Consider the following 24,377-nt stretch of genomic DNA (forward strand, 5'->3'; position numbering starts at 1 on the left):
TGCTGTGTTTATGACCACATTATGTCATTGCATAGATAGTTAGTCAGGGATATAATACCTTCGAGCTCTCAGCTGAGTTATAATGGGGGGATTTTCATGTCCCAGCAGTAAACAGATGGGCAATGGGTAGGGCAAGAGTAGCAGCAGCCCAGAGAAGTCTGCAAGGGACCAGGTTGCCCTCAATAAAGTGCATTAGGTGAGCTGCAAGTGAGAAGTGTGCTCCCCAGAAAATGCCAAGCATTGTTTCAACACAAGATATTAGCATAAGGTTGCAGCAGCTCTGGACACATACCTTCCCTCATATTATTTATTCAATTACATATTCCTTTTCTATCTGCTTGCAGGAAATGGCCAAACAGAACAGGCACAATGCATGCCGGTGAGAAGGAAGGTCATTGAATCCTTACAAGAAGAGGGCCATGGAGGTTCTGGAGCTGGAACCAATAGAGTAAGTGGATGAGACAAGGTTGGAGGTATCCCCCAAGCTCGTGACTAGTTACAGCCGTTGTTTTTCATTTCTTATCTCCTTGCTTACTCATTCATTTACTCCCTCAAACACAAGCCTACACTGCAGTGCTACAACATAACTTACTACAATGTTGGTCATTTAATCTCAGTTTCAAAGGATGCTCTACTTGTTCTGTAGGCACACAAGAGCAAAAGGTGGCAGAACCCAATGTGCAGACTCAACCCAACACTTTACGTCACCATGACTCAATCACTCCTAGAATGGCAAACATGAGCATAAATACAGCTATACGAAACCACCTCCAGCTGCTGAGCCAAGAGAATCTGATTTCATAGGATCTGCCTATAAATACAGTTTGGTAGCTCAGCGCCAGCAGTCCATACAGTCATTTGGGAGTGTGCCGAGGAGCCTGCACAGTTGGGAGGCATCGATGGATGAATCGGACGTGTCATGGCAGTCTTAACCTGATTCTCCGCAACTTCATTGCTACTCAGCAGCCTACTCTGACACAGATTTCTGACCCTGTTGAGAGAGTGCTCAGCAGCAGCGAAATGGCAGCAGCTGGCACAGATTATGGAGATGTCTCCCTGGCTGACGCCACATCCGTAAAACTAAGCTGCCCCACTCAAAAGACTGCAGATGTGTTAGGTTATGCGTAGGCAGCCAGTGCATCGATACCTGTGGTGAAGGTAGTTTCAGGCCATCAATGTAGTTGGCTCTTAACTGCCCTTTGAAATGGTCTAGCAAGCCACTCAGTTTACCCAACCGCTACAAAGAAGTATACTAAGTGTTATATATGTACACATTATAATTGTGTAAGACTTGCCACCAGAGGGTGCATTTATTGGAGACCCAAGGGCCACCTGCACAACACGTGCAAGCAAGCATAAAAGGATGTCTGCCATGCTGTTTTGGCACTCTGGAGTTTTATTAAAGAGACTAAGGTCACATCAGTTTGAGCTAACAGTATAAAGTCTTGTGGAGTTATTCTGAACATAACAATTGGCGACGAGTAACAGATCATGAACTTTCACACGGTTATGGCTGCCATTGGTATTCATCAGACCCACGGACTCTAAGATGGAGGCTATCAAGAATGCACCCAGACCATAGAATGTGACGGGGCTGCGTTCTTTCCTGGGCCTCTTCAACTATTTTGGTAACTTTCTACCCGGGTTGAGCACTTTGCTGGAACCTTTGCATTTATTGTACGTAAGGGTGATGACTGGGTTGGGGGTAAATTTCAAGATACAGCCTTTGAGAAGGCCAGAAACCTGCTGTGTTCTAACGAGTTACTTGTATTGTATGACCCGTGTAAACATTTAGTGCTAGCTAGTGATGCATTTTCGTACGGGGTCGGTTGTGTGTTACAGCAAGCCAATGTGTCAGGCAAACTTCAACCTGTTGCAGATGTGTCCAGAAGTTTATCTAAGGCTGAAAGAGCCTACAGTATGGTTGAGAAAGAAGCATTAGCATGCGTATACGGGGTTAAGAAAATGCACCAATACCTATTTGGACTCCAGTTCGAGCTTGAAACCGACCACAAAGCGCTCATTTCGCTGTTTTAAGAAAGCAAAGGTTTTAAAACCAATGCTTCATCCCGCATCCAAAGATGGGCACTAACATTATCTGCATATGACTATGTAATCCGCTACAGACCAGGCACTGAGAACTGTGCTGATGCCCTGAGTCGGCTACCATGGCCCACCACGGGGTGGAAATAGCGCAACCCGCAGACTTGCTTCTTGTAATGGATGTTTTTGAGAGCGAGGGGTCACCTGTCATGGCTCACCAGATGAGGACCTGGACTACCCAGGACCCTGTGCTATCACTAGTAAAAAACTGCATCCATAATGGGAGCTGGTCGGCTGTTCCCGGGGAAATGCAAGACGAAATCAAGCCGTTTTATTGACGCCAGGATGAAATGTCTATTTAATCGGATTGTCTCCTATGGGGGAATTGCATGGTTTTGCCAAAAAAAGGCAGGGAAATGTTTATACGCGACCTACACAGTACCCACCCAGACATAGTCATGATAAAGGCTATCATCAGGTCGCACGTTTGGTGGCCAGGCATTGACTCGGAATTGGAGTCATGCGTACACCAATGTAACACTTGCTCACAGTTGAGCAATGCACCAAGGGAGGCCCCACCACGCCTGTGGTCATGACCCTCCAAACCGTGGTCCAAGGTCCATGTAGTATTCGCTGGCTCCTTTCTAGGAAAGATGTTCTTAGTAGCAGTGGACGCTTACTCTAAATGGATTGAATGTGCAATAATGTCATCATGTACGTCCACCGGCACCATTGAAAGTCTCCGAGCCATGTTTGCCACCCATGGTTTGCCCGACGTCCTTGTTAGTGACAATGGACCATGTTTCACCAGCTCGGAATTCAATGACCCGCAATGGCATCAAACATGTCAGCTCTGCCCCGTTTAAGCCCGCATCCAACGGTCAAGCAGAACAGGCAGTCCAAACTATCAAGCAGAGCTTGAAACATGTGACGGACGGTTCCCTGCAGACCCGGTTATCTCGGTTTCTTCTCAGCTACCGGACGTGACCTCACTCGCTTACCGGGGTTGCCCCAGCAGAATTGTTAATGAAGAGAGCACTCAAAACCAGGCTCTCTTTAGTCCATCCGGATCTCAATGATCATGTAGAAACCCGGCGTCACCGGCATAACATGTACCACGATCGCACGGCTGTATCGCGTGACATTGAGGTTAATGACCCCGTGTTTGTTCTTAGTTATGGTCATGGTCCCAAATGGGTTGCTGGCACTGTCTTAACCAAGGAGGGGAATAAAGTATTTGTTGTTAAACTTTTGAATTGACAAACGTGCAGAAAGCACTTGGATCAGACCAAACTGTGATTCACTGACAACCAAGAACAGATTGAAGAGGACATTACCATCATTGATCCACCAGTACACACCCGACCAGCAATTAACCTCGCTGTCAATCACGAGGATGAACCCACCTTGCCCAACAGTCCGATCAGACCAGCCGCGCTGCAATGATCCGACCAACTCGCCCATGCCAGGACTTCAACTCAGGTGATCAACCCGAGAGCGAAGGGCCCTGGATCGCCTCAACTTGTAAAGAACTTGTATCTAAAACTTTGGGGGGGGTGTGATGTTATGCATGTAAACTTTATAATTGTGTAAGACTTGCCACCAGAGGGCGCACCTGTTGGAGACCCAAGGGTCACCTGCACAACACATGCAAGCAAATATAAAAGGCTGTCTGCCATGCTGCTTTGGCACTCTGGAGTTTTATTAAAGAGACTAAGGTCACATCAGTTTGAGCTTACAGTATACAGTCTTGTGGAGTTATTCTGAACATAACACTAAAAATAAAACCGGACGGACCACCTGGCATTGATCTCGGCCTTTATCGTCGCTGGGTCAAAATCCTGGAACTCCTTCCCTAACAGCACTATGGGAGTATCTTCACCACACGGACTGCAGCAGTTAGAGAAGGCGGTTCACCACCACCTTTTCAAGGGCAATTAGGGATGGGCAATAAAGGCTGACATTGACAGTGATGCCCACATCCCATGAACGAATAAAAAAAAAATCTACTGGTCCAGCACAAGGGGATACTGGAGCAGCTGCATCCCTGTGCAATCCATCTCACTTCCTCCTCCTGCTAGGAATGTAGAAGATACCCACCAATCGCTGTCATGAAATGGAAGCATCGAGGGTAAACACATACATAAGTATCAACCAATGTTACCCAACCTGAGTTACACTTAACGTCTGTACTCCTAAAGAGAAAGACTTGCATTTATATAGCACCTTTCATGACCTCAGGACATCCCAAAGCATTTACAGCCAATGAAGTACTTTTGAAATGTAGTCCCTTTTGTAATGTAGAAATTGCGGCAGACAATTTGCGCACAGCAAACTCCCACAAATAGCAATATATAGAATTACATAGAGAACACAGCACAGAAACAGGCCATTCGGCCCAACCAGTCCATGCTCCATTCGAACCTCCTCCCACCCTTCCTGATCTAACTCTACCAGCATAATCCTTCTCCTTCATATGTTTATCTAGCTTCCCCTTAAATGCATCTATTTTATTCGTCTCAATTACTCCCTATGGTAGTGAGTCCCACATTCTCAACACTCTCTGGGTAAAGAAGTTTCTTCTGAGTTACCTATTTGATTTCTTGGTGACTATTTTATATTGAAAGTCTCTAGTTTTGCTCTTCCCCACAAGTGGAAACACTCTCTCTGTATCTACCCTATCAAAACCTTTCATAACTTTAAAGACCTCTATTAGGTCACCCCTCAGCCTTCTCTTTTCAAGAGAAGAGAGACCCAGCCTGTTCATCCTTGTAAATCTTTTTTACACTCTCTCCAGTGCCTCTATGTACTTTTTAATAATATGATGACCAGAACTATACACAGTACTCCAAAGTGTGGTCTAACCAAGGTTTGATACAAGTTCAGAATAACTTCTCCAATTCACAATTCTATCCTCTAGAAATAAACCCTCGTGCTTAGTTTGCTTTTTTTGTGGCCTTGTTAAGCTGTATTGCTACTTTTAGTGATTTGTGTATTTATACTCCCAGATCCCTTTGCTTCTCTTCTCCATTTAGATTCCTCGGCCAGAATGTTGCCGGTGCTCACAGGACAGGATCAGTGGCGGGTCAGCTGTGAAATTTAAAATGATTGACAGCGAGTCGGGACCGTGCTGTCAACTCGCCGCTGGCTACTTTCCCAGATGTCGGGTCTGTCAACGCTGAACAGACTTGACACGCAGCGATGGGGGAGGCAATTTAGGTAATTAAGTCCTTGTTAAGAGGCTATTAAAGACAATTTTGAGCTGAACTTACCATTTTATGAGTTCACAAGGTTCCCACTGCTTGGGGATCACATCAGGTAAGGACGTCAGGAATAGCGTAACCATAAATTCATTTCTTTATTTGACAGCTGCACATGCTGTAAAAGCTCCCATTTCGCAGCTGTTTACTTTCCAACATCAAAAGCTCCTACTTACTGCAGTTGGAATACATATTGAGCTTCATGCAGGTTGCAAATGTTTGGAGCAATCTCTCTATCCAGTGTCATCTCATTGGAACAACCTCTCTCACCATTTACAGATCACTTCTGTCATCTCAAGTTCACCTGCCATCTATTATATTAACATCAGTGTCCTTGAAACTATCTCACCTTGGTCCTCAGAATCCCACCATGATCAGCCCCAACTCCAGCAGTACCGGGTACACCAGCAACACTAACAACAAAACCAAGCTGTTCCACAATCAACTGATGCTGCACAGGGCAGAGGGCATCAGCACCTGAGCACATTGCTGCCTGGGAAGTCAGGGATGTTTTCACTGTAAAGTCCTTACTTGACAGCATGAAACCACACGAGGCACATTCTGGGGACAAGGTCACTCTGTGACCTCAACAATTTATTCACAGCACTCCACAAGTCATGACGCTGCGTGGGACTTCTCTTTATATACCTGGGAGATCAGGTAAGGAATGTCTCCCACAAGTTCATCCCTTGTGGTCAAGGTGTGCATCTAGGTTGTGTGTATACAGTAATAGAGTGGTGTTACATTGTGGTTACATACATGACATCACCTTCCCCGCCCCAAAGTCTTGTTAGGATCATAGGTTTAGTCTTTCAGGTAGTCTACGCTCCCTCGTGGAGCGCCGCAATTGGGGCTCTGGTTGTTGGACGCTGATGTGAGTGTCTGTCACCTGTGGTGATTCCGGCCTGTCCGGGCTGACCGCAGGGACTGTGCATTCTTCTGATTGCTCTTGTTGCTCGTTCACTGGCGGTGGTGTGAGTTCCTTCTCATGGTCTTCTTCAGGTTCCTACATATCGATGTTGAACCTATTTTTTACTTGGTCCAGCATACGGCATATCTGACCATTGTTGAGTTTTACCATGAGGACCCTATTCCTCTCTTTGTCAATTACAATGCCCTCAAGCCATTTGGGGCCCATTTCATGATTAAGGATGAATACAGGATCATTTATTTCCATACATGTCCCGCTCGAATTACGGTCATGGTACTCGTGTTGTGACTTGCGCTTGCCCTCACCTATGTCAGTTAGCACTGGGTGAATGAGGGACAACCGGATTTTGAGTGTCCACTTCATAAGTAGCTCTGCGGGCGGGACTCCCGTGAGCGAGTGCAGTCGGGATCTATAGGCCAGCAGGAGGCGCGCTAGGCGGCATTATAGGGAGGTCCTTGAATCCTGAGCATAACTTGCTTAATGATTTGGACCGCACGTTCCGCCTGGCCGTTGGAGGCCGGCTTGAATGGCGCAGTCCTGACGTGGTTGATGCCATTGCCCGACATAAACTCCCGGAATTCGTAGCTTGTGAAGCATGGGCCATTATCACTAACCAGGATGTCCGGCAAGCCATGGGTTACAAAGATCGCACATAAGCTTTCCATGGTGGTGGATGACGTGCATGAATTCAGAATGATGCACTCGATCCATTTCGAGTACGCATCTACCACAACAAGGAACATCTTTCCCATGAACAGGCCCATGTAGTCAACATGAATGCGTGACCATGGCCTGGTAGGCCAGGGCCACAGGCTGAGCAGGGCCTCCCTGGGGGCATTACCCATCTGGGCACATGTTGTGCACCTGTGAATACAGTGTTTCAGGTCTGAATCAATTCCAGGCCACCAAACTTGTGACCGGGCAATGGCCTTCATCAGCACAATGCCTGGGTGCTCACTGTGGAGTTCCCTGATGAATGCCTCCCTGCCCTTCTGGGGCATAACTACCCGGCTGCCCCATAGTAAGCAGCCGGATTGGATGGAGAGCTAATCCATCCGTCTGTGGAATGGTCTGACCTCCTCAGGGCATGCTCAGTGTGCGGGCGCCCAATCCCCAGTCAGGACACATTTCTTAATCAGGGATAGGAGGGAATCTCTGTTCGTCCAGATTTTGATCTGGTGGGCTGTGATGAGGGAGCCTGCGCTGTCAAAGGCATCGACAGCCATGACCATCTCAGCACTGTGCTCCTCTGCACCCTCAGTGGTGACCAGTGGAAGCCTGCTGAGCACGTCAGCGCAATTTTCAGTGCCGGGCCGGTGCGGGATGGAGTAGTCATAAGCAGCCAGCGTGAGAGCCCATCGCTGTAAGTGGGCTAATGCATTGGCATTGACAGCCTTGCTGTCTGACAACAGGGATGTTAATGGCTTGTGGTCCGTCTCTAATTCAAACTTCCTACCAAAGAGGTACTGATGCATTTTTTTTACACCATAGACACATGTAAGCGCTTCTTTTTCGACCATCCCATATCCCGTTCTGCTTGAGAGAGCGACCTCGAGGCATAAGCCACAGGTTGTAGTTGACCCTCAGCATTGCCCTGCTGCAACATGCAACACGCACCCAACCCCATAGGACGATGCATCACATGTCAGAACCAATTTTTTACAGGGGTCGTACAGGGTCAACAACTTGTTTGAACAAAGTAGGTTTCGCACCCGATCAAAAGCCCGTTCCTGACAGTCCCTGCAAAACCAATCGCAACACTTACGCAGGAGCACATGTAGCGGCTCCAACAACGTGCTCAAGTTCGGCAGAAAGTTCCCGAAATAGTTCAACAGTCCCAGGAATGAACGCAACTCCGATGTGTTGCAGGGCCTGGGTGCTCGTCGAACCGCCTCTGTTTTGGATTCGGTGGGCCGAATCCCATCTGCAGCAACCCTCCTGCCCATAATCTCAACCTAGGGAGCTAAAAACACACATTTAAACTTCTTGAGTCGCAGGCCTACCCGGTCCAGTCGACGTAGCACCTCCTCTAGGTGGTGGAGGTGTTCCTCGGTGTCTCGACCCGTGATGAAGATGTCGTCCTGGAATACGATTGTTCCAGGAATTGATTTAAGCAGGCTTTCCATGTTTCGTTGAAAAATCACGGCCGCTGATCGAATGCCAAGCGGGCACATGTTATAAACGAACAGTCCCTTGTGCGTGGTGATGGTGGTCAGTAGTTTAGATTCGTCGGCCAGTTCCTGGGTCGTATAGGCTGAGGTGAGGTCCAACTTGATGAACAGCTTGCCGCCTTCCAGCGTGGCGAAAAGGTCCTCCACTCTCGGGAGCAGGTATTGATCTTGTAGTGACACCCGATTGATGGTTTCCTTGTAGTCGTCACAGATCCTGACAGAGCCATCCGCTTTGAAGACGGGAATGATGGGGCTCGCCCAGTCGCTGAATTCAACAGGCAAGATGATGCCCTCTCTCAACAGCCGGTCCAATTCGCTCTCGATCTTTTCCCGCAACACATACGGCACCGCTCTGGCTTTGTGGTGCACTGGCCTGGCGTCCGGGGTGATGTGTATTACTATTTTGGTCCCTTTGAAAGTCCCGACGCCAGGTTGGAATAGTGAATCGAATTGTTGTAGGACTTGTGAGCACGAACTTTGCTCCACAGATGACATTGCGTGAACATTTCACCATTTCCAGTTCATCTCTGCTAACCAGCTCCTCCCCAACAGTACGGGACCATTACCCGGGACAATCCAGAGCGGCAGCTGATCCACTAACCCATTGTGTGTGACAGCCAACATTGCACTGCCTAGCCCCAGAATGATTTCTTTAGTGTAAGTCCGTAATTGTGACTCAATACATGCTAACTTGGGTCTACTGGCTTTAAGTGGCCATAGCTTCTCAAATTGTGACTGGCTGGCCCCAGTGTCCAGCTGCATGCGTACTAGAATGTCGTTTAATAAAACCCTCATCATCATTGGTGGTGTTTTGGTCTATGAATTGTTTGCCGCATGGACCCGCTGAATCTCGGCGTCCATCGATTTGCCCCAAAAGTCATCCTGCCTCAAAGGACCCTCTTCTGGTCACTCCACCTTATATATTAGTCTGGTTGCAGGCTTCCTGCACATTTGAGCTAAATGGCCACTGAGATTGCAGTTTCTGCAGAAAAACTGTTGAAATCTCCAAGGTCTGGCTGAGTGTTTTCCCCCACACTTCCAGCATGTGTTAAAGTTTCCATTGTTGGGACAAAGGGACTATGGCTAGGCATTCCATGCTGACTGTCTCTTTGACTACTCTTAAGTACCCTATTAGTGGGTGTCAATGGCCCCATCCCGGGCCGCATTGTCCGCTGTGATGGCGAAAATGCCCGTTCAGCCTGCCATTGTCTCTGTTGGAGTCCTACTCTGGGATCTATTGCTGCCTGGGGAATGTTGGACTGCCCCTGCCAGCCTGTGGGGCTCTGAGTCGCATTGCTGATGTTGACTCCCTGACCCAGCGCGCGTATATTATTTTCGTCTCTTCCTTCCCCGCCATGAAAGTTTGAGCTAACAACGCCGCCGCTTCCAAGTTCAAATCCTTGGTCTCAATTAATTTGTGGAAAATCCCCACATGACCGATGCCCTCGATAAAAAAGTCCCTTAGCATCTCCCCCCTGCAGGTGTCTGTGAACTTACAGAGGCTGGCCAAACGCCGGAGGTCCGCTACGAAATCCGGTATGCTCTGTCCTTCATGACGACGGTGGATGTCGAATCTGTGTCGGGCCATATGTATGATACTCGCTGGTTTGAGGTGCTCCCCGATCAGTTTGCTAAGTTCTTCAAAGGTTTTGTCCGACGGCGTTTCGGGTGCTAGTAAGTCCTTCATGAGAGCGTAAGTCTTTGGTCCGCAGCTAGTCAAAAGGTGAGCCCTTCGCTTGTCGGCCGCTGCATCCCCAGCCATTCTTTCATAATGAAGCTTTGCTGAAGCCTCTCGACAAAATCATCCCAGTCTTCCCCAACACAGTACCGTTCCTCTGTGCTACCTGTGGCCATTCTCATGGGTGGTGAGTTCCCGTTTCTCGTCGCCAATGTAAAGTCCTTATTCTACAGCATGAAACCACACGAGGCACATTCTGGGGACAAGGTCACTCTGTGGCCTTAACTCTTTATTCACTGCACTCCTCAAGTGATGGCCCTGCATGGGACCTCCTTTTATATACCTGGGAGATCAAGTAAGGAGTGTCTCCCACAAGTTCACCCCTTGTGGTCAAGGTGTGCATCTCGGTTGTATGTATACGGTAATACAATGGTGTTACATTGTGGTTACATACATGACATTCACCATGGTCAGATTTACTTCCCTTGATACTGAACATTGGCTAAAACACCCAAGCCTACTCTTGTGTGGTGTTAGTTGGTCTGATTGGACTAAGATGAGGGTAAGTATGAGGGGTGGCTAGTGAGATGGGGAGGTGATAATGTGGGTAGGGAGGGATGGATGGAAGTGGAAGGTAAGTCGGTGTGAGTAAGGATGTGCAGGATTTTGGTAGGGAACTCAGAATGATGGGGATGTGATGAGTAGCATAGCAGGATAAGGTTGAGTGCGGCTTTGCAATAACATTTTGTGATATACTGAGATCATTGAAAGTCACTGCACCCTGGTCCTGAGACCACATCCCTGCTTATGCCCTCCTGTGCAATATGCAGCCAGACTTTGTTGGTGTCCTGGGGAAGTCTCTTCCACCCATTAGAAGGGAAGATGACTTCCCTGCATGCTGTGACTCCCTCCATTAACAGATGGAGGGAGTCATGAGAGAGCGTGGGTGCAGCTGTGCAGTGCTTGTCAGTGTTTGCAGTACATCAATTTGCCCATGGTCCCTTTAAAGAAATCGGCTGATGACACGTCATCAAATGACTCCATCAGACCCACTTCCTTCAATTGGCCAGCAAACGCGCTGGGCGGGCTTAACAAGCCCAATCAACTGAAAATCATTTCTACAGAGCGGGCTGGACCAACCGATGTCAGGGAAATCGTGGACACAATGTTGGTGATTCAAATTGAAGCTATGAAGTACATACATGAGTATTAGGGAACAGAGCTGAACAATTCATGGATGAGAGATAACTTAGCTGAACAATAGAATGATATGGAGGGAGGTCAACTCAGTTAAGTTCCCAGCTGACAGTCAGGGGGATCTGTAACCCAGAAAAACGGGTGGGTTCGGAGCATGGGGGGTAGGTAAATTGTTAAAAATGGGATTCTCGATCTGATCCCGCCTTTAACCTGCCCACTTCCAGTTTTAACGCAGGTGGAACGAAGGTTGTGGGATGGGGATGGGACGGGGACGAGCAACCAATCCAATTCCCTGGGCGGAATGCCAATTTAAATATTATAGTGAGGCTGGAAGCCTCTTTTTAACTTCCATTTTGTTTTAACTGCCAGTGGAAGGGTTTCACACAATTCATGAAACCCGGCAGTTAAAACAAGACGGGGTCTGCTGCATCCAGGAGGTGAGTGGCTTTTTACCGACCTCCTAGATCCAGGGTCCCTGCTGAACCACCCCCCCCCCCCTCTCCCTTCCCCCGATCGGAGACCACCCCCACAAGGCCTCCGATTGCCTCCCCCAACCTTCCCTCTCTCCCCCACCCCTCACCTGCCAACGATGAAGCTGAGGTCAGCCATGATCCTCCGGTGGCCGGCCCTGCTCTTCTCTTCACTTACCCCAATCATCCGGCCCCGATCGCTAGCCAATATCTCCCATCCTTTTAATGGCACAGCTCGGCCTCCGATCGCTGGCCAACCATTCACCCCCACCCCCACCCCCGGCCCCCAATGATCGTCAGCCCAGCACATTCCCTGATCCTCTCTCCCTCCCCTCTCCTCCCTGATCGTCTGCCCAGGTCCCAATCCTTTCTCTACCCTCCACACCCCGATTAATGGCCACTTAATGGTGCAGTCCTCACAGAAACCCTCCCTTCCCATCTCTGTTCAGCCAAAGGCCTACCCACCTGTAGCCAGCCCACCTCTGAATCAGGCCCTGCCTGTGTGTCCCCCAGTCCCTAACCAGCCTTCCTTCACAACATTCCGGCCTCAGTGTTTGTAAGTTCAGCTATCAAACATAATGCTGACTTCAATTTTACCATTTAAAACATTTTAACAAATCCATTCCATAAAGTGTTTCATCAGCAAATTGGCGACTGAGTGGGAGAGTGATGGTGGAATTATATAACAGACATGGGGATGGTTTTTACCTTTGGGTGGACATCAGGCATGCAACACGCAGCCCAATTGCTTCACCCACCTGATGTCCTCAGCAAGAGGCCCAGACCATTTTGATAGCTAATCCCCATCTGTGTAAAGCAACGAGCACTGAACCAAAGTTCACAGGCAGCTTGGTGTGAGGGTTGTAATCTGTCAGCTCCATCGCAGAGCTCAGCCAAAGACTCAGTCTTAATGGGGGGAGGCAACTATGAAGCTACCTGTAGTACAGAAGATTTTTGCAGGGCCAGCGGGATCATTCATGCTCCTCCTGGCCCTACAAGAATGTGTAAAAATTCAGAAAGCTCATTGGTTTTGTAGCGGCTGGCAGTGGTCCCTTTAAAGACCACTGGCTGCCTGAAACAGGCGAGTGCTTGGGTCGCCCCTGTGAAAGTCCAAACAAAAACAGTGGGGGGATTGGGAGCAGGAAGAGGGTGGTAAGTTACACCCCACAATTTTCAGAGCACAAGCACCCCATTCCTGGCCTAAAACGTACAAAATTCATCCCTGTGCTTTGATGGGGGTGGGGAGGGGCAGCAGGTTTTTTTACATAGATGAGCCAAGATTGTCCAAATGGCCTGCCACATCTATAATTATTTTGTGATCAACATATCCTCGATCAGGCATGAGAACCAAACTGTATAACTAGAGACACCCTCAAATAACAATGCTCAAACAAACTCTTATTGATGTTTGATTTTAGATTTGTAAGGGTGATTGGCACATGTCATGAAAATGAGAGTAGATTAACCTCCATTAGGGTTCCACTAACATGGATTTGAACTCAGATTATATAAGAACATAAGAACATAAAGAATAGGAGCAGGAGTAGGCCATTTGGCCCCTCGAGCCTGCTCCGCCATTCAATAAGATCATAGCTGATCTGATCTTGGCCTCAACTCCACATTCCACGCTCCCCATAACCCTTGACTCCACTATCATTCAAAAATTTGACTATCTCCACCTTAAGTATATTCAATGTCCCAGCCTCAACAGCTCTCTGGGATAGAGAATTCCAAAGATTCACGACCTTCTGAGAGAAGAAATTCCTTCTCATCTCAGCTTTAAATGTGCGACCCATTATTCTGAAACTATGCCCCCTAGTTCTAGATTCCCCTACTCTGGGAAACATCCTCTCTGCATCTACACTGTCAAGCCCCCTCAGAATCTTATCCATTTCAATAAGAGCACCTCTCATTCTTCTAAACTCCAGTGAGTATAGGCCCAACCTGCTCAACCTTTCTTCATAAGACATCCTCTTCATCTCAGTGAACCTTCTCTGAAATGCCTCCAATGCAAGTATATCCCTCCTTAAATAAGAAGACCAAAACTGTACACAGTACTTCAGGTGTGGTCTCACCAACACCCTGTACAGTTGTAGCAAGACTTCCCTACTTTTATACTCCACCCACCCGTTGCAATAAATGCCAACATTCCATTTGCCTTCCTAATTGCTTGCTGTACCTGCATGCTAACTTTTTGTGTTTCATATACAAGTATCCCCAGGTCCCTCTGTATCACAGCATTTTGTAATCTCACCCCATTTAAATAATAATTTGCTTTCTTATTTTTCCTACCAAAGTAGATAACCTCACATTTTCCCATATTATACTCCATCTGCCAAATTTTTGCCCACTCACTTAGCCTATCTATATCCCTTTGCAGATTCTTTGTATCCTCTTCACAACTTGCTTTCCCACCTATCTTTGTATCATCAGCAAATTTGGCTACATTACACTCGGTCCCTTCATCCAAGTCATTAATATAGATTGTAAATAATTGAGGCCCCAGCACCAATCCCTGCGGCACCCCACTAGTTACAGTTTGCCAACCTTAAAATGACCCAGTTATCCTGACTCTCTGTTTTCTGGTAGTTAGCCAATCCTCTATCCATGCTAATATATTACCCCCAACTCCGTGAGCTTTTATGTGGCACCTTATCGAATGCCTTCTGGAAATCCAAATACACCACATCCACTGGTTCCCCCGTATCCATCCTGCTCAGTACATCATCAAATAATTACAGCAAATTTGTCAAACATGATTTCTCTTTCATAAAACCATGCTGACTCTGCTTCACTGTATTATGATTTTCCAAATGTCCTGCTACTGCTTCCTTAATAATGGACTCCAGCATTTTCCCAATGACAGATGTTAGGCTAACTGGTCTATAGTTTCCTGCTTTCTGTCTCTATCCTTTCTTAAATAGGTGTATTATATTTGCAGTTTCCCAATCCGCTGGGACATCTCCAGGATCCAGGAAATTTTGGAAGATTACCAGCAATGCATCCATTATTTCCGCAGCCACTTCTTTTAAGACCATAGGATGCAGGCCACTGGGTCCATGGGACTTGTCCACCTTTAGTCCTATTAGTTTGCCTTGTAGTTTTTCTTTAGTGATAGTGATTGCTTCAAGTCCCCCCCCCCCCATAGCCCATTGATTATCTATTATTGGGATGCTTTTAGTGTCTTCTACCCTGAAAACCAATACACAATATTTGTTCAAAGTCTCTGCCATTTCCCTGTTTCTCATTATTAATTCCCCAGTCTTATCCTCTAAGGGACCAATGTTTACTTTAGCTATTCTCTTCCTTTTTATATACCTGTAGAAGCTCTTACTATCTGTTTTTATATTTCTTGCTCGTTTACTCTCATAATCTATCTTCTCTCTCTTTATTATTTTTTTAGTCAACCTTTGCTGATTTCTCAAAATTTCCCAATCCTCTGGCCTGCCACTAATCTTCACAACATTGTATGCCTTTGTTTTCAATTTGATATCATCCTTAACTTCCTTAGTTAGCCGCGGATGGTTCATCCTTCTTGTTATGTATGTAAACCTGTAATTACCATATCTAACCACCAGAGGGCCTATCCCCTGGAGTCCCAAGAGATCCCACAATCCCTTGAGAGCACCTGTCTATAAGGAGTCCTCACAGGCTGGAGAGGCGCTCTGTGATCTGTAATAAAGGACTACAGTCACACTGAATTTGAGCTTGCAGTATCTAGTCTGACTCTTTATCCAAGACATAACACCTAGCGACGAGATACAGATGACGAACCCCAATGCAACAATGCAGAGAACTGTGGGCATCCTGGAGAAATTTTTGGAGGGAGATGATTGGGAAACCTTCGAGGAGCGACTTGACCAATACTTCGTGGCCAATAAGCTGGAAGGATAAGGGAATGCTGCCAAACGAAGGGCGATCCTCCTCACCATTTGCGGGGCACCAACATATGGCCTCATGAAAAGCCTGCTCGTTCCAGCAAAACCCACAGACAAGTCATACGATGAGTTGTACACACTGGTCCAGGAGCATCTAAACCCAAAGGAAAACATTCTGATGGGGAGGCATCAGTTCTACACGTACAAGAAGTCTGAAGGCCAGGAAGTGGCAAGCTACATTGCCGAGCTAAGGTGCCTTGCAGGACATTGCGAATTTGGACACTTGGAGCATATGCTCAGGGACTTCTATATACTTGGCAATAGCCATGAAGTAATACTTCGCAAACTTTTGGTGTAGAGACCCCAACCTTGAGTAAAGCCATAGCGAAAGCCCAGGCATTTATCTCCACCAGTGACAATACCAAACAAATTTCCCAGCACACTACTGCTGCTGCAAGTACTGTGAACAAAGTAACGTTGTTTTCAAATCTAAATGTACATGGCCTGTAGCTGCACATCCGCAGATGATTCAGAGTCCGCCATCAAGGGTGGTGAATACAAAACAATTGACACCTTGTTGACGCTGCAGGGGTGATCATCGATTCCATTCATGCCGCTTCAAAGGATATATTTGCAAGGGCTGTGGAACAATGGGACACCTCCAATGTATGTGCAGGCGAGCTGCAAACCCTGCTAATCCTGCAAACCACCATGTTGCAGCGGAGGACAGATTCATGGTGGAACATGATGAACCAGAGCCTCAGACCAAGGAGGCAGAGGTATATGGTGTGCACACATTTACCACAAAGTGTTCCCCGATAATGCTGAAGGTTGAATTAAATGTACTCCCGGTGTCCATGTAGCTGGACACGGGTACAAGCCAGTCCATAATGAGTAAGAAGACTTTCGATAAATTGTGGTGTAACAAGGTTTCAAGGCCAGTGCTGACTCCCATTCGTGCCAAACTTAGAACGTACACAAAGGAACTGATTCCCGTAATTGGCAGTGCTACCGTAAAGGTCTCCTACGATGGAGCGGTGCACGATTTACCACTCTGGGTTGTAACGGGCGATGGCCCCACGCTGTTCGGCAGGAGCTGGCTGGGAAAGATATACTGGAACTGGGACGACGTCCGAGCACTTTCTTCTGTCGACGACACCTCATGTGCCCAGGTCCTAAGCAAGTTCTCCTCGCTGTCTGAACCAGGCATCGGGAAGTTCCAAGGAGCAAAAGAGCAGATCCATTTGATTCCGGGGGCGCAACCCATCCATCACAAGGCAAGAGCAGTAACTTACATGATGAGAGAGAGGGTGGAGATAGAGCTGGACAGGCTGCAACGAGAAGTCTTCATTTCGCCGATCGAATTCAATGAGTGGGTCAGTCCGATTGTTCCAGTCCTCAAGGAAGATGGCACCATCAGAATCTATGGTGAGTACAAAGTAACTATCAATCGTTTCTCATTGCAGGATCAATACCTGCTACCAAAGGCAAACGAGCTATTTGCAATGCTGACGGGAGGGAAAACATTCACGAAGCTGGACTTGACCTTGGCCTACATGACGCAGGAACTGGAGGAATCTTCGAAAAGCCTCACCTGCATCAACACGCACAAAGGTCTTTTCGTTTACAACAGATGCCCATTTGGGATTCGATCGGCCATGGCAATATTCCAGAGGAACATGGGAAGCTTGCTGAAGTCGGTTCCGTGCACCGTGATCTTCCAGGACGACATCTTGGTTACAGGTCGGGACACTGTCGAGCACCTGCAGAATCTGGAGGAGGTTATTATTCGGCTTAATCGTGTGGGGCTCAGGCTAAAATGCTCGAAGTGCATTTTCCTGGTGCCTGAAGTGGAGTTCCTGGGGAGAAGAATCGCGATGGATGGCATCAGACCCACCGATTCGAAGACAGAGGCAATCAAAAACGCATCAAGACCACAGAACGTGACGGAGCTGCGGTCGTTTCTAGGACTCCTGAACTACTTTGGTAACTTCTTACCGGGTCTTAGCACATTATTAGGGCCCCTGCTCTCTTTACTGCGTAAAGGAGATGAATGGGTATGAGGTAAAAGCTAAGAAAATGTTTTTGAGAAATCTAGGAAGCTGTTATGTTCAAACAAATTACTTGTATTGTACGATCCATGTAAATGTTTGGTAGTAGCTTGTGATGCATCGTCGTACGGGGTCGGGTGTGTATTGCAACAAGCTAATGAATTTGGGAAATTGTAACCGGTTGCTTATGCATCCAGAAGTCTGTCTAAGGCCGAGAGGGCCAACAGTATGATCGAAAAAGAAGCACTAGCGTATGTTTACAGGGTAAGGGAAATGCGTCAATATCTGTTCGGGCTCAAATTTGAATTGGAAACCAACCATAAGCTGCTTATATCCTTCTTTTCTGAAAATAAGGGAATAAATACCAATGCGTCGGGCCGTATCCAGAGATGGGCGCTCACGTTGTCCACATACAACTACAACTACACCATCCGCCACAGACCAGGCACAGAAAACTGTGCCGGTGCTCTCAGTAGGCTACCATTGCCCACCACCGGGGTGGAGATGGCACAGCCTACAAGATTTAGTTATGGTAATGGAAGCATTCGAGAGTGAGCAATCACCTGTTACCGCCCGACAGATTAGAACCTGGATGAGCCAGGACCCCTTACTGTCCCCAGTAAAAAACTGTATGCTCCACAGGAGTTGGTCTAGTGTCCCGTTAGAGATGCAGGATGAAATAAAACCATACCAGCAGCGCAAAGATGAAATGTCTATACAGGCAGACTGTCTCCTATGGTAAATCGGATAGTTGTGCCAAAAAAGGGCAGGGACACTTTCATTAGTGATCTCCACAGTACCCACCCAGGCATTGTAATGATGAAAGCAATAGCCAGATCCCACGTTTGGTGGCCCGGTATCGATGCAGACTTAGAGACCTGTGTGCACAAATGTAATACATGTTCCCAGTTAAGCAATGTACCCAGGGAGGCGCCACTAAGTTTATGGTCTTGGCCCTCCAAACTGTGGTCTAGGGTTCTTGTCGACTATGCAGGCCCATTCTTGGGAAAAATGTTTTTAGTGGTTGTAGATGCGTACTCCAAGTGGATTGAATATGTAATAATGTCGGCAAGCACGTCTGCTGCCACCATTGAAAGCCTAAGGGCCATGTTTGCCGTGCACGGCCTGCCTGATGTCCTTGTAAGTGACAATGGGCCACGCTTTACCAGTGCTGAATTCAAGGAATTCATGACTCACAATGGGGTCAAACATGTTACGCCAGTGTCCAACGGTCAGGCAGAACGAGCAGTTCAAACAATCAAGCAGAGCTTGCAAAAGGTAACTGAAGGCTCACAGCAGACTCGCTTATCCCGAGTCCTGCTTAGTTACCGCACAAGACCCCACTCGCTCACTGGGGTCCCTCCCGCTGAGCTGCTCATGAAAAGGGCACTTACGACAAGGCTCTCGTTAGTCCACCATGATCTACACGAGCAGGTAGAGAACTGGCGGCTTCAACAGAATACATATCATGATCGTGCAAATGTATCACACGAAATTGCAGTAAATGATCATGTATTTGTGTTGAACTATGGACAAGGTCCCAAGTGGAATGCTGGCACTGTTTTGGCCAAAGAGGGGAGTAGAGTGTTTGTGGTCAAACTCGCAAATGGATTCACCTGCAGAAAACATTTGGACCAAACCAAACTCAGATTTATGGACTATCCCGAACAACCCACAATTGACAATACCTTTTTCGACCCTCCAACACACACACAAGTGGCAACCGACCCAGCAGTTGACCACGAAGCTGAACCCATCACCCACAGCAGCCCAACAAGACTCACCACCCCCAGTAGTCCAGCAAGGCCAGCTGCACAGCAGCCCAGCGAGGGCCCAACAAACGACTCACCAACACCAGCATTTGCACTGAGATGATCAACCAGGGAAATAAACGCCCCAGATCGACTCACATTGTAAATAGTTACACTATTAACTTTGGGGAGGGGGGGGGGAGTGTTGTTATGTATGTAAACCTGTAATTACCATGTCTAACCACCAAAGGGCTTATCCTCTGGCGTCCCAAGGGATCCCACAATCCCTTGGGAGTACCTGTATATAAGGAGGCCTCACAGGCTGGAGAGGCACTCTGAGATCTGTAATAAAGGACTACGATCACACCTTACTTTGAGCTTGCAATATCTAGCCTGACTCTTTATTCAAGACATAACACTTCTCTTAGAGTCTTTCTTTCTCACCGGAATATATATTTGCTGAGAGTTATGAAATATCTCCTTAAATGTCTGCCACTGCTTAACTACCGTCTTATCCTTTAATCTATTTTCCCAGTCCACTTTAGCCAACTCTGTCTTCATACCTTTGTAATTACCTTTATTTAAGTTCAGGACACTAGTTTGAGACCAAGGTTTCTCACCCTCAAACTGAATTTGAATTCTAACATGCTCTGATCACGCCTCCCTTTGGATTCTTTACTATGAGATCATTAATTAATCTTATCTCATTACACATTACCAGATCTAAAGTAGCCTGCTCCCTGGTTGGTTCCACAACGTATTGTTCTAAGTAACCATCCTGAATATACTCTATGAACTCGTCCTTAAGGCTACCTTTACCAATTTGATTTGTCCAATCAATATGAAGATTAAAATTGTCCATGATTATTGCTTTTTTACAAGCCTCCATTATTTCTTGATTTATACTCTGTCGTATAATGTAGCTACTGTTAGGGGGCCTATAGACTACTCGCACCAGTGACTTTTTTCCCTTATTGTTTCTTATCTTCACCCAAACTGATTCTATATCTTGATCGTCTGAGCCAATATCAGTTCTCACTACTGCACTGATCTCATCCTTTAGTAACAGAGTTACCCCACCTCCTTTTCCTTTCTGCCTATCCTTCCGAAATGACAAATACTCCTGATTATTCAGTTTCCAGCATTGGTCACATTGCAACCATGTCTCTGTAATGGCTATCTGATGATACCCATTTATTTCTATTTTACCGTCAACTCATCTGTCTTGTTACAATTGCTGCGTGCATTCAGATAAAGAGCTTTTAATTTTGTCTTTTTACCATTTTTCCCTACTCTGACTCTATGTCCTGATGCACTCTTATGTCTATACGTTCTTCCCCTTCCTGTCACACTCTGGTTATCATTACCTCTATCACTACCCTGCACTATTGCCTTCTCCTTGCTCATTGACTTTGCCCTCACCTAAATTTTCCCTCCCCTGAACCCTCCACCGCCCCCCCCCCCCCCCACCCGCTGCCATTATTTAGTTTAAAGCCCTATCTACAGCACTAGGAATTCAATTTGCCAGGACACTGGTCCCCGCATGGCTCAAGTGAAACCCATCCCAACAGAACAGCTCCCTCTTTACCCAATCCTGGTGCCAGTGCCCCATGAATCGAAACCCATTTCTCCCACACCAATCTTTGAGCCATGCATTCAGCTCTCTGATCTTATTGACTCTATGCCAATTTGCTCATGGCTCAGGTAGTAATCCAGAAATTATTAGCTTTGTGATTCGGCTTTTTAATTTAGTCCCTAGCTGCTCATACTCCTAAAGAACCTTTTTCTTTATTCTACCTATGTCGTTGGTATCTACATGGACCATGACAACCGGATCTTTCCCCTCCCATTCCAAGTTCTCCTCTGGCCCAGAGGAGATGTCTTTAAACCTGTCACCGGGCAGGCAACACAGCCTTCGGGACTCACACTCCCGGCTGCAGAGGACAGTATCTATCCCCCTAACTATACTGTCCCCCACCACTACTATATTTCTTTTTACTCCCCCAACTTGAATGGCCCCCTGTACCACGATGCTGTGGTCAGTTTGCTCATTCTCCCTGCAGTTCCTGCTCTTGTCCACACAGGGAGCAAAAACCTCATACCTGTTGGACGAGTGCAAGGGCTGGGGCTCCTCCAATTCTACCTTCTAGATCCTCATACCGGCCTCACTGTTAGTCACACCCTCCTGTCCCTGACCACGGTCCAAAAATTTGAAATATTTAACCTAAGGGGTGTGACTGCCTCCTGGAACACAGCGTCCAGGTAACTCTCCCTCTCCCTGATGTATCGCAGTGTCTGAAGCTCGGACTCCAGCTCATCAACTCTGAGCCAAAGTTCCTCGAGCCGCCAACATTTACTGCAGATGTGGTCACCATGGATCACACTGGTGTCTATTAGCTCCCAAATGCTGCAGCTGCAACACATCGCCTGCCCTGCCATCTCTATTATATTTAAGTTAACTGATTAGGTTTTCAAATTTTGAATTATCAAATTATCTATGTATAGTTTTTAATCTGTACCAAGGCTCTTAACTTAAACCAATGCCCAAGTTTAGAAAAAAGGAGAGAAATAGAGAAATAGCTTCACAGTAACATTGGAGAACTTGGAGCACTGCTTTATATCAATAAATATTTTATTTAATCAGCTGGTTTAAATTTCTTCAGATCTGCAGCTCTGTGGTATTTTAGGCTTTTGCCCAGGTTTGGAAAATATTATTGTGTATACATGTCTTAGTGAGTTTGATGCATTTTAGCAGGTATGTCAGTGAAGTAGTTGAGTTCAAAATGTAAACCAACTAGAAAATAACTTGGGACTAGACTGTAATATCCTTCAACATGTAAAGCATAACACATCTGTGTGTCTTACGCATTGTGTATAAGTTCTCAAATAGTTCAGTGTTCTGTATTGCTGCTTAAAAGTGATATAGTTAAAGATTGTCTTTAAAAATGCAAAATCTATCTGAAATCTATAAGCTTATTGTCAACCCACATGTGCTTCCTAGATGTTCATAGAACTCAGGAGACCGAATAATCATTGAAGAAGATGTTTATTTCAATATCATGGACTGTCATTCTCCCATAAAACTGTTACACAACATGTTCACTCCACTCTAACCTGTTAACATTATAATGTCTATAGCCTCTATACCTCCTTTACAGTAACTTCGGGCAGCTTATTTTGTTTGTGGAAATGTTCTTACAATAGTACGAGACTACAATAAACTTACAATAGACTGAGAGGATATATTTTTTTTAATGACTCTAATTTGACTCTCACACCAACACAAACCGACCAGTTACCTGCCCTCTTTAAAAATGCAAAATCTAAGCACTGTACCCGTTTAATTTCTCTCCCATCATTTCTTATATAGCCCCAACTCACTTAACTGTGTTTAGTTATTTGCATGGAATATAAAGGATATATTGCTTTATAAATAAAAATATTAACATGAAACTAATCAGCAACCAGAACTCAATGGTGTCATCAGAAAGTATTGCTGAGAAAAATGTAGGCAGAATAGTTGAATTACTGTAAACCTTAACCAAGAGTTATACCCCAGAGATGAATTCCTGCCTAATTGTTTGACTAATGTATTGTTGTTCATTGCCCAGATCTGACTTTACCCAAACTAATTCTTTGCTATACTATGCGCCATAAATTGCAGTCTCTAGGGCAGAGACCCTACAAGTGCCAGGTTCTTGGTGTGCGATGTGCATGCACCGCAAACCAACACTTTCAAACTGTCAAAATGCTATTTAACAGTTCCAATGCAGGAGCAGGGCCTTCGTGGGCAGACATTTGGGCTATTTGCCCAACTCTTGCCCAGCGAATGTCCTTCAAACTCTTACGCCTGGTTAAAGCAGACATAAGGCCTGCTTTTTTCAGTGCAAGAGTTTTAAAAGATAGAAAAATAAAATTTTATCAATATTTGTTATATTAAAAACCCTGTCCATTAAGGTAAGTTTATGTTTACCCCTATTAAAACATATTTTAAAAAATTCAAAAAAATTATTTTTTGTTTAAAACATTCAATTTCAATTAATTTTAAATATGTGACGTGTTTTTCTTATTTATTTAAAATGTTATGTGCTTTGTTGGCTATCCCCATTCATAGAACTAGTGATCTCCGCACAACTGGAACTCACCATCACTGTGAATGGGGATATACCATTTTCATTAGTTGGTTCAGCCCAGGCTGCAGATACGCTCCCGGAATACGTGGGCCCCTACGCTGGGCTGAAAATGCAGGCATTGGAGCACAAGTCTACGTTTCTCCGAGACCACCAGGTACGTTCGTAAAAACATTTTGGACGGAGGCATCCGCCTGCAGGAAGCCTCCGACCGCAATTTCTAGGCCTATATCTTCAAATGTACAGAACAAAAATATCTGGTGTGCACCGTTCAAACTTCAAGAAATGTGATGAGATGTTTAATTTAAAATAAAACCATCTCAGCTCAGTCACTATGGAGAAAATAGTTGTTTATGCCCAAATACGATCCCTGCGTCTGAATGGGTGGTAAGCCCAAGGTGCACCTAATACGAGCTGTGGACACGCAATGAGTGCTGCAGGCAGCTCACCAGAGAAGTAATTTCAAAGATTGGGTCACTCCGAAGCCGGCTTTGGCCCTCAGGTAAGACTTAATGTGAAGTGAGATATGGGCAGCTGGGTGACCAGTAGAGGGAGGAGACTAGGATGGAGGGTAGAGGTGGGTAGGATTAGGGAGGGTAGGGGTGACTGGGATGAGGGTATTGTTGATGATCAGTGGGAAGGAGGGTTGAGGTCATGAGTGGTAGCTGACTGCGGTCCACAGATTTAACAAGGGATCAGGAGGAGCACTCCTGCTCCTTCTGGCTCCACATTTAGGAAAGTATTTTTAAGAAACTTAACTTTTTGGTGTGGCATGCCATTGTCCCTTTAAGGATCGCCTGTTAGGCTGCATATAGAC

The 24,377-nt window shown here is 46.2% G+C and overlaps 1 long non-coding RNA gene across 1 annotated transcript in view; it reads right to left on the reverse strand.

The window, feature by feature from the left end:
* Window positions 1-24,377, reverse strand: part of LOC139234649 (uncharacterized) — a 219,463-nt gene that overhangs the window by 172,220 nt on the left and 22,866 nt on the right. The window lies entirely within an intron of this gene.

This window comes from Pristiophorus japonicus, chromosome 2, assembly GCF_044704955.1.
Source record: "Pristiophorus japonicus isolate sPriJap1 chromosome 2, sPriJap1.hap1, whole genome shotgun sequence".
Taxonomy (NCBI): Eukaryota; Metazoa; Chordata; class Chondrichthyes; family Pristiophoridae; genus Pristiophorus; species Pristiophorus japonicus.